Source organism: Malurus melanocephalus, unplaced genomic scaffold, assembly GCF_030028575.1.
Source record: "Malurus melanocephalus ecotype Western Australia unplaced genomic scaffold, MMel_1.1 scaffold_106, whole genome shotgun sequence".
Taxonomy (NCBI): domain Eukaryota; kingdom Metazoa; phylum Chordata; class Aves; order Passeriformes; family Maluridae; genus Malurus; species Malurus melanocephalus.
Window position 1 is genome coordinate 231,328 of NW_026623338.1, and position 13,493 is coordinate 244,820.

General features: G+C 43.9%; 1 protein-coding gene across 7 annotated transcripts in view; it reads right to left on the minus strand.

Moving 5' to 3' along the window:
• The window catches only part of OSBPL5 (oxysterol binding protein like 5), a 131,528-nt gene that overhangs the window by 67,627 nt on the left and 50,408 nt on the right, over window positions 1-13,493 (minus strand). Inside the window, exon 1 of one of the 7 annotated variants that reach the window (XM_057369245.1) lies at window positions 5,957-6,263. The exons of the other annotated variants lie outside the window; for them this stretch is intronic. The gene's annotated coding sequence lies outside the window, so the exon portion shown is untranslated. Of the gene's footprint in view, window positions 1-5,956; window positions 6,264-13,493 lie in introns of those variants that run through there. 7 annotated transcript variants of the gene reach the window in all.

A 13,493-nucleotide genomic window follows, 5' to 3' on the forward strand; every position in this document is an offset into this window, starting at 1 on the left:
AAAATCAATTTCTACCTCAAGTCTGTTGAGCCATTCCCAGACTTGGTCTCAAAAGGGAACTTTGACACAGYAGTAAGGCACAGGTAATAGCAGGAAAGGATATTTGCAGACCATCGTACAAGATGGAACGCAAGTACTGTTCAATGTCACAAAGATTCAATTCCAGATTATGCCATGAGCATCCACCATCCCAAAGAATTTAGATTAGAAGTATATTTCTGCCTTGACATCTTGTATGAACACAAACGATATTTCCACCCAATGGCTCTGACCCCAAGCTTCCAAACTATAGCTGACCTGGCTCATCTTCTTCTGAAGAACAGGTAAGTGACGGAGAARCGACCACATCCTGTGGGGCCTTAATCATGCTGAATTTTCCACTCCCCTACTTTCTTGTTTCTTCTGTAAGATTCAGACAGGATCTGTAAATCTCAGGGGCTTTCAATAAGGAGGSCTGAATAAACATGACCAAATAAATTTTAAGGAAGTGCATCTATTTTTGAAGAGATCCTTATATGCCCCTGTTCAGCTTTTCAGACTTTTGGGCACTATAGTATAYCAAGAGATGCTGTGCAGTAGTTTAAATTTAGCATCCACCTATACTTCCTCTGATACAGCCACTCTCCCTGAATTCTACAGGAAATGAATATACTGAGTATCTTTGCATAAGCCTCACTATTTCTCAGACACGATGGCATCCAGCTCTTCCTTCAACAATAGTTGTAAAATGGTGCTGCAGTTATTTTGGTCCTAGATTTTTAATTAAAAATCTCTGCAGGAGGAGGGAAACTAGACAACGCACWAAGACTGTGTAGGGTGGGATTTGTGCTGTGCTAAATGAGCCCAAAGGACTCAAACCGTGCAAAGGCTGACAGAGCACGCACGAAGAAACCCACTCTCAGCCTCAATTATCACGCTAAAAGGCTTTCTGTGCCTACCTCAGTCCCTCCTTCCCTCCCAGTTTACCTCACACAGTGAAAACAAGCAGACAGGATAAACACTTTGCACTGTGGCTTTCCTTTGATTTGGCCAGAGGGAGTTCTAGGCACACAGGTGGATGAGCACACCCACGTCATAAAAATTTAACAGTGTATTTGTCTTTGCCCTGTTCAACTAAACTACCCCAGGATTTTTGCCAGTGACTACTCTGCTACTCATACAATTGTCCRACTACCACGTGCAGCATGCTGGGCAAAGGCAAGACTGAAACTGAGTTATCAGCTGTAAGCTAAAGCCCTGGAGAATCARGGCTCCCAGGCTCACGGGCAGCAAACATAACCATACAGCTCTTGACAAAAGACAACAAATCTGAAAGCCAGGAAATTCAGGAATAGGACTCCTCTCGTCACTTTAAAGTTAACCTATACTGACACCAGCTTTTTTTGTCACTGAATGGAAAGATCCAGGCAAAAAAAWTCAAACTGAAACAATAGTATAGCTCGACTATAAACCCTTCTGGCTACAAGCACTGACAACTGGAAATACAAGGGGGGCCAAAATCACCCGTGCCTGGAGAGCTGGGAGCTCCCAGCTGGGGAGAGTAAAGGAAGCAYTAATTATGCAGCATAATACCAACACAAGGATGTCCATGCCAGTTCCAGCACTGCCACAGGGGAGGGAGCAGAGCTCAAAGGAGGATACAGAGAACAAGGGGCACCTGCAGACCCTGCTTCTATAGGTTTATGGATCACACTGACCTTCAATGGCTCCATGCCAAAAGCATAAATGTGGCTTTAAGCAAACATAAATCCCTGCCTCCCACACAAATGTAAGCTGAGGTCTGGTGTGAAAGGAAGATCAGGTCCTCAGCATCCAGACTGGCCTGGTCTGAAAGGAAGCCAAACACAATGCAGCCAGTTCATAGCATTTTTCTTTATCGCAGTGCTAAGAGCAGCTATACAATGCTTTCCAATAAAGAACACAGCAATTTATCACAGAGAGACAGCAGTTAGCAGGAAACACTCCCATTATCTCCACTGTGGAACGGAAGTGACAAAGAGAACAGCTAAAAGGTGACAGACAGTTTTTATGAGGCCAGGCTTCAGCTCCTCTCAGGGCTGACCAGCTCTTCTTTTCCACACCAGGAATAGAGAGAGAGGYTTCAGCTATGTGGGTCTCACACAACAGGAGTTGGAGCTGCTACACTGTGACTTCTCAAGACAARCCAAAACAAATGGAAATATCTGTGCTCTGTCAGATACTCAGGCTGTGTAAATCAGGGAGGTTTTGTGRCCTTCTTAGCAGGGTGATGCTGACTAACAACGGGGAGTGCAGGGTTGAGCATCCAATTGGTACAAGAGTGGCAATCTCAAAGACCTGCAGTGCTGTAAAAAGAGGGCAGAGGAGAGAAAGAGCCCATGGCACTTCCTGGAAACTATTTGGTCTGTATTAGAAAAGCMGGCTTCAAAGTGGTTGCTGCCTACAAGCTCCAAACACAGAAAAGTTTATAAACACAAGAGCCCAGATGGGAAAGATTTGAAAAGTTTGGGAGGGCAACAGGGGAAAGAATAAACAAATACCTCTGAAATGAAGTAAGGAAGCACTTAAAATGGCAGAAGGCTAGATGGTCTGTACAGACTTTGTGGTGGCTCTACAAGGTACAAAATCTTTAATGTCCCATGGCTGTGCACATGTACCAAATTCCCCTACAGCACACAAACACAGGCTGCTATTACCAACTCCCAGCAACAAATTATTGCTCAGCCATTAGCAGTCAGGAGGCACAGCAACCCAAAGTGTTAGGAACTGTATAAACACATAACAAATAATTGCCTCTGCCTCAGAAAGCATATTGGGTTTCTATTATCTCAAGCAGCACTTGGACCCAAATGTATTTGCTAAACAGCAACAGACCACAGAAGCTAATGTCRGAGTGAAGCAGATAAAACTAAAGAGCATAGCATTTTAATGTCTTCCCCTCGATCAGGTCAGCTCATTCAATGCCTTTCGCAGCAAAACTAATATTCCACAGCACTCATCTCTTCATCTTTAGAGAAATGTACAAACACAGATATTAACAACTTCTCTCCTGTGCAGCATCACCTCAGACACCAGTGATGAGACTGCTGTAAGGACAACTGGGCTTTTTATAATGAACAATTTCCTATCTGTTTAAAAGTGGAGGCAAGGAGACAAATAAAAGGAGATCCTCAGAACCCCTCACCAATCAATCCGGCAGACTCCTGTGGGAGTGGGGCCAAGCTGAGACTGCCTCTGTCTGTCAACCTCATATAAACTGTCCTGACTGCTGCCAAGTGATGCAGGTAAGGACCTGTCTGATGTCTCCACCTCTTCTTCAGGACTGCCAATGTTGCTGGACTCTTTAACGTGAAAGATCAGCTGCTGACAGCCTGCAGTTCCCACTCGGTGYAAACAGAATAGACAAAACCCATGAGTCAGCTCAGAGAAAGTAATGTAACCCAGCCAAAGGACTCCCACAGATCACCTTCCTCCTAGAAAGAGGCAGCAAAGACCAGGGTGAGCTGGACACTAGGCTGGGTTACAACCCAGCTGCAGTTTTGTCCAAGGTCAGCTGCTTGCTCTTGACAAACATACACCAGTTTTACCAACTGCTGCCTGCTTGTGCCACCCTGGCAGCCCCAGCACCACCCAGCTGCAGCCTCAGCCTGCAGGCAGAGACCCAGCCCGCTCATGGGAGTCACCTCTGCAGTCAGCAGGAGTCAGTGAGGTCAGGGAAAACACAGCAAAGAAGATTTGCACCTTGCTCTGCAAAAYCAGCCACTTGCAGTTTGGAAAGCTGTTTCCAAAGCAGTGCTCAGTCTGGAGGTAATGAAGTTGAGAAACACAGCATGGAAATGGCACTCACAACAAGCAAAGGTGGGAATTAAATGAGACAGAGGTGACACCAACTCAGAGGAGGAAACYATTAGGTTCTGTGAAAATTTACTTCCCTCAACAACCTGACAAGGTAACTATGCCAACAAGCAGCACAACAAAGCATGTTMCTTCCAACAAAGCTTTGCAGTCCCCTAATGGCACCGGCTCTTCCTCCCCACAAACTCCTTTACCTCAGCATCACCTTAAAATAATTTAAAATACCTTAAAATAATCTCTTACCTTGCAGAAGAAAAGGATCATATATACTTATTTTCTGTGGTGGAAGAGAACCTAGAAACTTTAGTTAGGTCTCATGTTTCCAAACACCTGTCATCAGGCATGTGCAAGTAAGACAGTTCTTCCCCAGAAGATCCCAGTCTGCTGGTGGCACCYCATTCCCCAGATTCTCTGCATATAAAGTGATTTCTATACCAAATGTATTTCTCCTTTGCCTGCAAACACCAAGAGTCTTCCCCACACATTTCTTGCTACAAGACACACACAGATCATCCAGGTGAACCCCACTGATTAACCATGATGTTTAGGATTATAGTGTCTGTTTGGAATTTTTCAAAATTTCACTCTGTATCTGTTGTCCATTGGTCTCTAGACTACCTTACCCTGCTGATGACTGAGACAGATGACCAGAGAYAAGTGTTTCACATCCACCAGGCACCACATTTCACGGCTGCAAGTGGTTTTTCRGAACCCAAATTTGTGACATTGCTAAAATACCCTTCTATTTCCCTGACTGCTCAAAGGCACATCCAAGTAAGCATTACTGGAATTCACATCTCTGCCACTACATTGCCAATTGACTGTAAATAAAAGCAAAGGTCAATAACCAGTTTGAAAGTGAATAAAATCTTGAGTACTTTATTTATAAATAAACAACAACCATGACTCACATGWCTCACAGTCATGACTTTATAGCCAACGCACTGCCCAGTTCTTAGTTCCTTAACTGTGAATGCATAATGACAGTAACACCAAGCSTTTCCACTGTACCTCCAGTCACAAAGACAAGATTATAACTACACAGCATATTCAACACTTGCTTGTCAAAGAGTTATTGAGGCAGTCTGCAAACCAAGACTTGTTCTATACATTATTTCGTACCAGTTCACCCATGTTAAATYACAAGTACTATTTGCTGATATATTTCTGATGATACAACAAAAGCATGGATGTAATCAGAGCCAAAGAGAAGTGCTTTATACTGGAAGAGCTGGTTCTTCTTTCCCACAGGGGAACAAGCCACACTGGTATAAGCATGTTCATACTGGCACAGCTGAATTTGCACTAYGGGAGGGTTGTATCAATATTACAGAACAACAGTTTAAAAGTAGTGCAAGTTGTTTATGTAGGCAATAATTAATTTTGTGGAGATTTGTTCCTGATCTCGAAAACACGGCAAAACCTCCCAGTTCTATAAGCAATCTTGACACAGAGCAGAATTGGGCTGATCATGGGTTTAGCTGAATAAAATATACTACAAATCACTGCAGACCACTCRATAATAAGAACAGCAACAAAAACATGCACAGGAGGCACACTTCCATGTGGGCTCTCACTAATAAAGTGAGTTATACCAGCCCTTTTGGTAGGTGAAAAGATACCCAAATTGTTTAGCAGCAGAGGGCAGTAAAATGGCTAACCTTGTTATATCAGTCCAAATTCCTTAAAATGTCAACTGATGAAGCAAATCACAGGATGCCACTGCCACAGCTGCTGCTGTCAGAATTCAAGCCTCACGGAGCTGAGTGCCGGTGTGGTTTTGAGCAGACAAGCATAAATGCAAACAGGGTGTTCAGACACTYTAAAATCCATTAGATACAAATCCTGCCAGAAAAAGGTTCCCAAAGCATAAGGCTACAAATGTTCAACGAACTCACTGCAATTGCATAAGACTRTGTCCAGCCTCAGAGGCATGGGAATGGAAACAAAGAAGAAGAGACTGAAAGGAGGGGAATAAGAGACAAGGGGAGAAGAGGAGGTCRGGTAAAAAAGGAGACTGAAAGGCATAAAGGAAGAGCCGACACAAAGGGAGGATTTTAGAGAGTTATAAGAAAGTAGGAAGGTTGGGATCAGTCTTGGGGAACGGGAAAAGGACACTTACCTCAGTGTTTGCTGCCTCAGACGGCAATCACTCTCCTCTCCCACGCGACACCTGCATTCAGAGCCAGCATCCCTTCCCCAGCTCCTCACCACTCGCGACATGCACAGAGGGCTTTCTGATCCCTCCTGGATGCTCCACTGCTCCGAGCTGCAGATCAGCACAGGACCCAGGGAAGACACCCGCACGCACAGCCTCTGCTCCAGGGGCACATGGCACTCGAACACACCTCCCACACGCTGCCAGCACCCGGTCTGCGAGCCCAGCTCTCGCTCAGAAAACCAGACCGACTCTCTAACCACGGTGCCTTGTGGAAGACAATCCTGAGAAGGAGCACAACGTGATTCAAGCCAGCGATATGTCCAAAGAAAGCCTTAAACAATAGCYCTGACGGGTGTGATCTGCCACTGTTTGGCAGGGGAAGTTCAGGCTGCAATGCCCATCGACAATAATTAATTGTCAGCACTGTTAACAGTTTCGCTGCTGATCAAAGCAGCTGGGCAGCACTGGGAGAATTACAGCCAGTTGCTGTCACTTATCAAAGCACGGCAGCAATAAACAATCTGCAACTCTGTGACAGWCTCTATTCCTGACACACATAATCTCTCATTCTCATTCTGTTTCTTTTTAGTGGCTTTTTAGCACACAGAATCCCTGTGCAATCAAAARTAAAAAACAACAACAACAAAAAAAACCAAAACAACCTAAACCAAAATAAACAACCCTCCCCAGTTCACTCTTTTCTGTAATTAAACCGATAGAAATAAATTCTTGCAACGTGGAATCACTCAGTGCACTCTGCATGGGACTTGGATACAATGGAGTTTGACAGATTTCTCAGCTGATGCAGCWGAGCACAATAAAAGCACCATTTCCTAAGACGTACAGAACCTAAACCTGTCATGCAGAGGCAGGTTTGCCAGGCACTGGTGCAGACTTCAGGTACACTAGCACAGTATTACTGCTTTAGCTTTAAAAACAATCCGATGGATGTTGCTAGTTACAGTATCCCATGGCAATTCTACACATATTTCAGTAGGCGAGCATGTGTAATTACAGCCGTGAATCACTCTGCCTCTGGAAAATATCCACATTTTTCCTTTTGTGGGTTTTCCTGATACTGCTAAATTAAGAGATAAACACAGAATACACACCTCGGCCAAAGCTCGCTCCCAAGGCTGTTTGTGTTGCTGTTGTTCCCTCCAGGATGTGCTCTCACCCAGCCCTCATCACAGTGAAGAAAAGTTTTGCAAATATCATCTTTATCTGCTGGTGTCACCCACTGTAGTGTATCAGTCCATGTCTTTTTGTACAGTTTTACACTGACTTCACAGAATCAGAATCATACAATGGCTTGGGTTGAAAGGGATCTTAAAGAGCATCTCATTCCAAAACCACAGATACACTTCCACTAGATCAGGTTGCCCAGAGCCCCATCCAGCCTGGCCTTGAAGGGATGAGACATCCCAGGGATGAGACACACACAGCTTCTCTGGAAAACCTGTTCCAGTGCCTTATCATCCTCAAAGTGAAGAATTTCTTTATAACATCTAATCTAAACCTCTCCCCTTTAGTTTATACCATTCTCCCTCACCCCATCACTATCTGCTCATGAAAAAAAAAAAAAGTTGTTCTCCCTCTTTTTTATAACCCCATTTAAGTACTGGAAGGCCACAAAAAAGTCTSCCTGGAGCCTTCTCTCCTCCAGGCTAAACAACTCCAGCTCTCTCARCCTGTCCTCACRGCAGAAGTGCTCCATTCCTCTGATTATGTTCACGGCTCTCCTTTGGACTCATTCCAACAGATCCATCTCCTTCTTGTGTTGAGGGCCCCASAGCTGAATGCAGGTGGGTTCTCATGAGAGAAGAGGGGCAGGAGCCTTCCCTTGGCACCAGGTTTCTTTTCTGACCACTTTAAAAATCCCTTCTTGTTATTCTTCACATCCCTTGCCAAGTACTGTTTCATCTGTGCCTTAGCTTTCCTGATCCCATCCCAACGCATCCAAACTGTATCCCTGGATATTCCCCAGTCCTCTAACCCTGCTTCCACTAACTGTGCATTTTCCTCCCACTCCTTAGCTTAAGGAGTCCTTGCTTAGCCATGCTGTTTTCTGGCCTGCCTTACTTGATTTCTTATACACTGGAGGGAGAGGTCATGTGCTCTAAGAAAAGTGGCCTTAAAGAGTTGCCAGCTCCAGTCAGCCAAAGACAGTTTCCCAGGGAGTCTCATGCACTAATTCTTTAAACAGCTGGAAGTTCACTATTCTTAAGTTCAAGGTCCTGACTTTGCTCTTTGCCACACCCATGTTCCTTAAGATCGCAAATCCAGCCAGGGCATGGTCACAACTACAGACCAGGCTGGTTCCAATCTTAACCCCTGTAATGTGTCAATTTGCATTGGTGACCGCTAGGCTCACCAACACTTCGTCCCTCATTGGTTTGTCTTAATACTTGGGTCTGAAATTTACCCTTGATGCACTCCAGGAGTCTTCTGGATTGCCTGCAGCCAGCTGTATTGCTTTTCCAGCAGATATCTGCATGACTGAAATCCCCCATCAGAGTGAGAGCTCRTGAGCATGATGCCCTGGTCAGACACCTGTATTAGATCCCAGATTTGCTGGTCTGATCCTTGATTCTTACCCACAAGCTCAAACTGTGGCTGTTTCTCAGAGGCAGCCCTTCACAATCYGTCCATCCCTTAACATTCCCATCCCTTCCCAGCATATCTCTTCTGAAAAGCTTGTAGCCCTCGACTGCAGTGCTCCAGTTGTGCGACTCGTGCTAACATATTTCCATGATAACCATTCAGTCACAGTTCTCTCACTGAAAGAAGGTTTCCAACTCTTTTTGCTGAGGGCACTGGGGTTTGGGGCAGCCTTGTGTCAGACCAGATTCCCTCAAAACATCTGGCATGGTGTGACTAAAGAACTTTGGAAGAACTCCTGCTTGTTGCACTAATTYCTCATGAATAAATTAAGATGACAGTGATAATAATAATAATTTCTGAGGTATTTTACACCTTTAAAGTACTGTGCAAACAGGGATTAAAATGTGTGCATAAACACCACTGTCTACACTTGACACACCATTGTTTGCTGAAGCTGCAGCACCTGCTGAGAYATGATCTTTTATTGGATCAGATATTTCAGCTATCAGAGACGCTGCAACAGCAGGAAACTATTGAAATCCTCATGGGAGGCAATGCTCATGCATTGGGCAGCACAAACACTGCTGGGATTCTAAAGCCACCACCTTTGGGGAAAGAGATAAATCCCAGCGCGGCAAGGAGTCATGCACTGAGTGATGCCAAGGCCAGTGGTCCACAGCCAACCAGGGCACCCAGAGACACTGACAACATGTCCTGGAGTAACCAAGCACAGGAGGAACCATGCAGGATGCACAGCACCCAAAAAATATCCAGCCTCATTTAAGAGGGCAGAGTAACCCTGCAGTAAATTCTGGAAGCAATTAAAAGAAAGAGTGGAAAGGAAAATTTTTTTACTGCGTGTCCCAGAGTCTCAAGGACTCTTCACGCAAGAGTGTTTCTCTCACTTTCAGACTGCTTTTAAAGAAGCTTTCTATGGTTGGGTATTACGAGCCAAAAATAAAAACTGGGATGAATTTGAAGAGAAGGGCTCACAAGCAACTAGCACTGCAAAGGGTCCGAGGTCTCCATTGGGATGAGGGGATAGATGCAGACAGGCTCCGTCTGGGAAGAACACCCTGAGGMCATTCTGGTTGTGAAAACAGGCGGGATTTTTCAGGGCACATGAGACAAGGAGGTGACAGGAACAGTTTTGTCTGGGAAAAAAATTTGATGATCACTGCAGCCCTATGTTTCTCTTGGTTCACAATTTCACCATTTTCATTGTCTCTTAAAAAAGGTGGAGAATTTTTGAATGGGTATATGCAGAGGCAGCAACCCCTTCTCTGTATTGAGCCACTAAATATCACAGCAACCTGGTGATTCTTCACAAACAGTTTTAGACCGTGGTTTGCCCTTGGCAGTCATGAGAATCCCTGGCTCCTGGCAAGACATGACAATCCCAAGCAGGGAACTATCACAGAATCATTTGTGAACAATGGCACATCTACCTCTACCAGCTCAGCCACAGAAAAACAATGGGAAATCATCRAATTTCTTCCCAGAAGGAAGCTATTATAATTGCCTCCAAGATGTCCTACCTCTTCCTTACACAGCCTAGCTCAGGATAAATGCCATAACAAAACTAATTTCTGCAATTTGTTTACTCTCTTGCCAGCACGKACCCTCAACTGGGTTTGGGTCAGTGGTGACCTGCCTAGTTTCATTGTGGGCAGGATCAGTCTTAACACTTCTTGATCTTAAAGAGACTTCCTTGACAGTAATTTTCCATGTGCCTGGTAATCACGTTCCCACTGTTTCTTTCTTTGTTTATGCTCCATTTCTGCCAAGTAACAGCATCCTTCCTGCAAAYGGAAAAGCACGTCTGGGTCCCCAGGTTTATACCAGGTGATTTTCTCTATATGTTTGGCTGAATTGATGGCTTTCTTAAAAAGCAAGCAAAACACTTTGATCTTCAAAACACAGGACAACAGTCAGAAAGACCACTATTAAATRCTGTTAGAGAAAGGCCAAGCAACACATGAAGCTTTATGTTACAAAATTAACAATGCAAAACCAGACCTTAGAACAGACTGTCCCACTTAAAAGACTTCCAAATTCTGATGCTTGCAACTAATCGATGACCTGATCCATTCACAAYTGGAAAACAACTGAGCTGGCATGTGGATTATGCAAGTAGATTCAACTCCCATGCAGGAACTCATGGTCCATTAGCAAAGCTGCTTCCAAAGACAAAAAATAAATTTGGAGAAGATTTTTAACCTATCCAGGGAAATCTCAGCATGCTCCCGCCTCAAAGTCTATACTGGTTCTTTTCCTCTGGGCATTTCATACTCGTTCAAAGACACTGCACAAGTAACACAAAACACAGCCTTTTCCTACAGCTGAAGTAGYGAAGGCATCTTCCTTTGTGTCTTCTGATTTCCTGCAAAAAAAGGCACGCCTTCTTCCTTGGAATCTCTCTGAATCATGGGAGCAGGCAGGCAGCTCTTAACCCCTTCTGGCCAGGCAGCAGGACACAGGCAGTGCTGAGGAAAACTCCCTATGACCCAGGGGCCTGTGGCCATCCCAGTGTGGAGATGCTGTGAGACCTTCTTCAGTGGTTCTGGCAAGGAGGGCTTCRTACAGCTGAAACTCCCAGGCCTTTGCCTGATTGAACAATCATCACAGTTTATTTCTAGCTTAAAAAAAAAAAAAAAAAAAAAAAAAAAAAAAAAAAAGGGAATAAAAATAGCTTAAAAAAAAAAAAAAAAAAAAAAAAAAAAAAAAAAAAGGCATGAATGGTAGCTAGTTTGTCTTGCAGTTCAAAGATCCAGGATCCCAGGAGTCAAAAAGGTGTGTAAGAAAATCCAGGAGAACAGCATCAGAAAATAAAAACTGTTAGAAACTAAGAAGCCTCAAATGGCAGGAAAGGRGGGAAACTAACAGCAGCAATAATATGTTCAGCACCCATCCCTCCAGGTAGATTACTGTTTTCAGGATGTTTCTGGCTAACAGACTAATCTTGGAATACTTTTGTTAGATTCTCTGTCCCTGTTTTTGGGAACGCAGCTATGACAAATAAGCCTGCTAAAAAGTACAAACAGGTCTGGGCTTTGAGCCCTAGTTAAGGAAAGTATAAACCTTCCTCTAAATCTGTGATTAGGTCCCATGATCCAGGAAGAAGCAAGAAGATTGCTAATATGTGTTTATAAATCTTGCCACATCTGCTTCCAAACTTTCCATTAACAACTTGGTCAGTATCCAGTAACAGGAGGTTTTCTAGGGCTAGGACACTGAGGAAACACTGCTGCGTGAAACGTGCACTATTGTAATGATATTCCCAAATGACACGGTGAGGTGGTGACAGGATTTGTGCTTGCCAACAGTAGGCCTGAATCACTGCCATGCTGCCAGTAAATGACAGGGCTTTGGATCTGGGGCGTTGTTCTTTTTCCTCAGTGTAATAAACAAAAGCTGCAAGGAGAAGTCTTTTTCTTGAAGGCAGACYGCAAATCTGCAGAGAGGAACAAGAGAGAATTTGTCTTGCTGCTGCCATAAGGACAGAGATGAGGAAGAGTGGCAGCCTCAAGGGCTGCCTTGTTGAGAACTGGAGGAAAAAGGCCATGGCTGAGTGAGTTCAGCAAGCCACGGGCAAATGGGTCAGTGCATCAGGCAAAATGGGTGTTCTGCCTGTTGAAAATCAGAACAAAGACTGCTGGGACCAGTCTTGGAGCCCACTGCTCCAAGTGAGGGCAGGACAAGGGTGCTCCTCACCCACCCAAGTGTCCTCTGCTCCCGGTAGCTACAGAGCACAACAGATTGAAAAATTCCATATGGTGAAATATGTGTTGGCTGCTACAGGGCAAAGTAAAATTTCTAAGCAGACTGAGCYATCATTATTATGTGCAATCCTGAATTGTTTGTTGTGGCTTTAGTTACTAAAACTGGTAGGCAAAAATCACCCCTTAGTTTCACACACACAGTGAGAAAAAGCCAGCATAAGGGATGAAGAGGAAATTGTTCTTCCTCATGGCCCAGCATGCAGGAGATAAACTCTGACTGACTTCTGCAATTAAGAAGGGAAAATGAAAACGTACTGTTTGTTAAATCATGAGCTTGCCTTCTCAGCAGTGTCAGCCTGCTTCCATGAACCAGCATGTCACCCCACCTTTGGAAGGATTTTTTACCAAATCAAATCACTCATCTATAAAAATTGTAACTGCAACCATAGCTCAGATCCATCTTCAGATTCACACATTTTCATATCCACACTTACTGCTTGTYACCAACATATTTTGTCCGAAGTACTTCTGTATATTAGCCCATGACAGACACCYGATAAGAACCATGGTCACTGAGGATGGCACAAAAAAGGGCTTTTCTTATTCAGATTTTTAAAATTCCAGCAAAAAGGAAATTTATCCAAACCTTCAGAAACCCAGCTTTCAAAATGTTCAAAAGCTTGTGCTTTTGTGTCAGAGAATTTGGCAGTCTGAAGAAATTTTGATGCCTCCTAACATGACTCTGATACTACTTTATACAACAAGACCCAAGACATACTTCAGACTATGCCAGTAACTTGTTCAACTGTGATTTTTTTCTACAGTCTGTGCTGACAAGTTGAATTTACTTTAAACTGCTCATTAGGCTTAATTTATATTAACTGCAACTACTTAAAGATGAGTTTATTGTCTGGAGCTACATAAGGATCAGGTGTTTCAATAAAGCAGGAGGAAGGAACACCCATAAAAAGTAAATGATCTTATTTCTTCCAACACTCTTATTTTTATTATAGCCTTTTACACAGACAAACATTGTGTACTGCAGCTTAAAATGAAGGTAGAACTATGGGACTGCATACAAGGTGATCCATGTGTCATCTAACTTTGAATCCAGCTGTAAGCAACCAGAGTCAGAAACAGCCTGTTCTGCTCCCTCTTCAGGAACCCTTTGG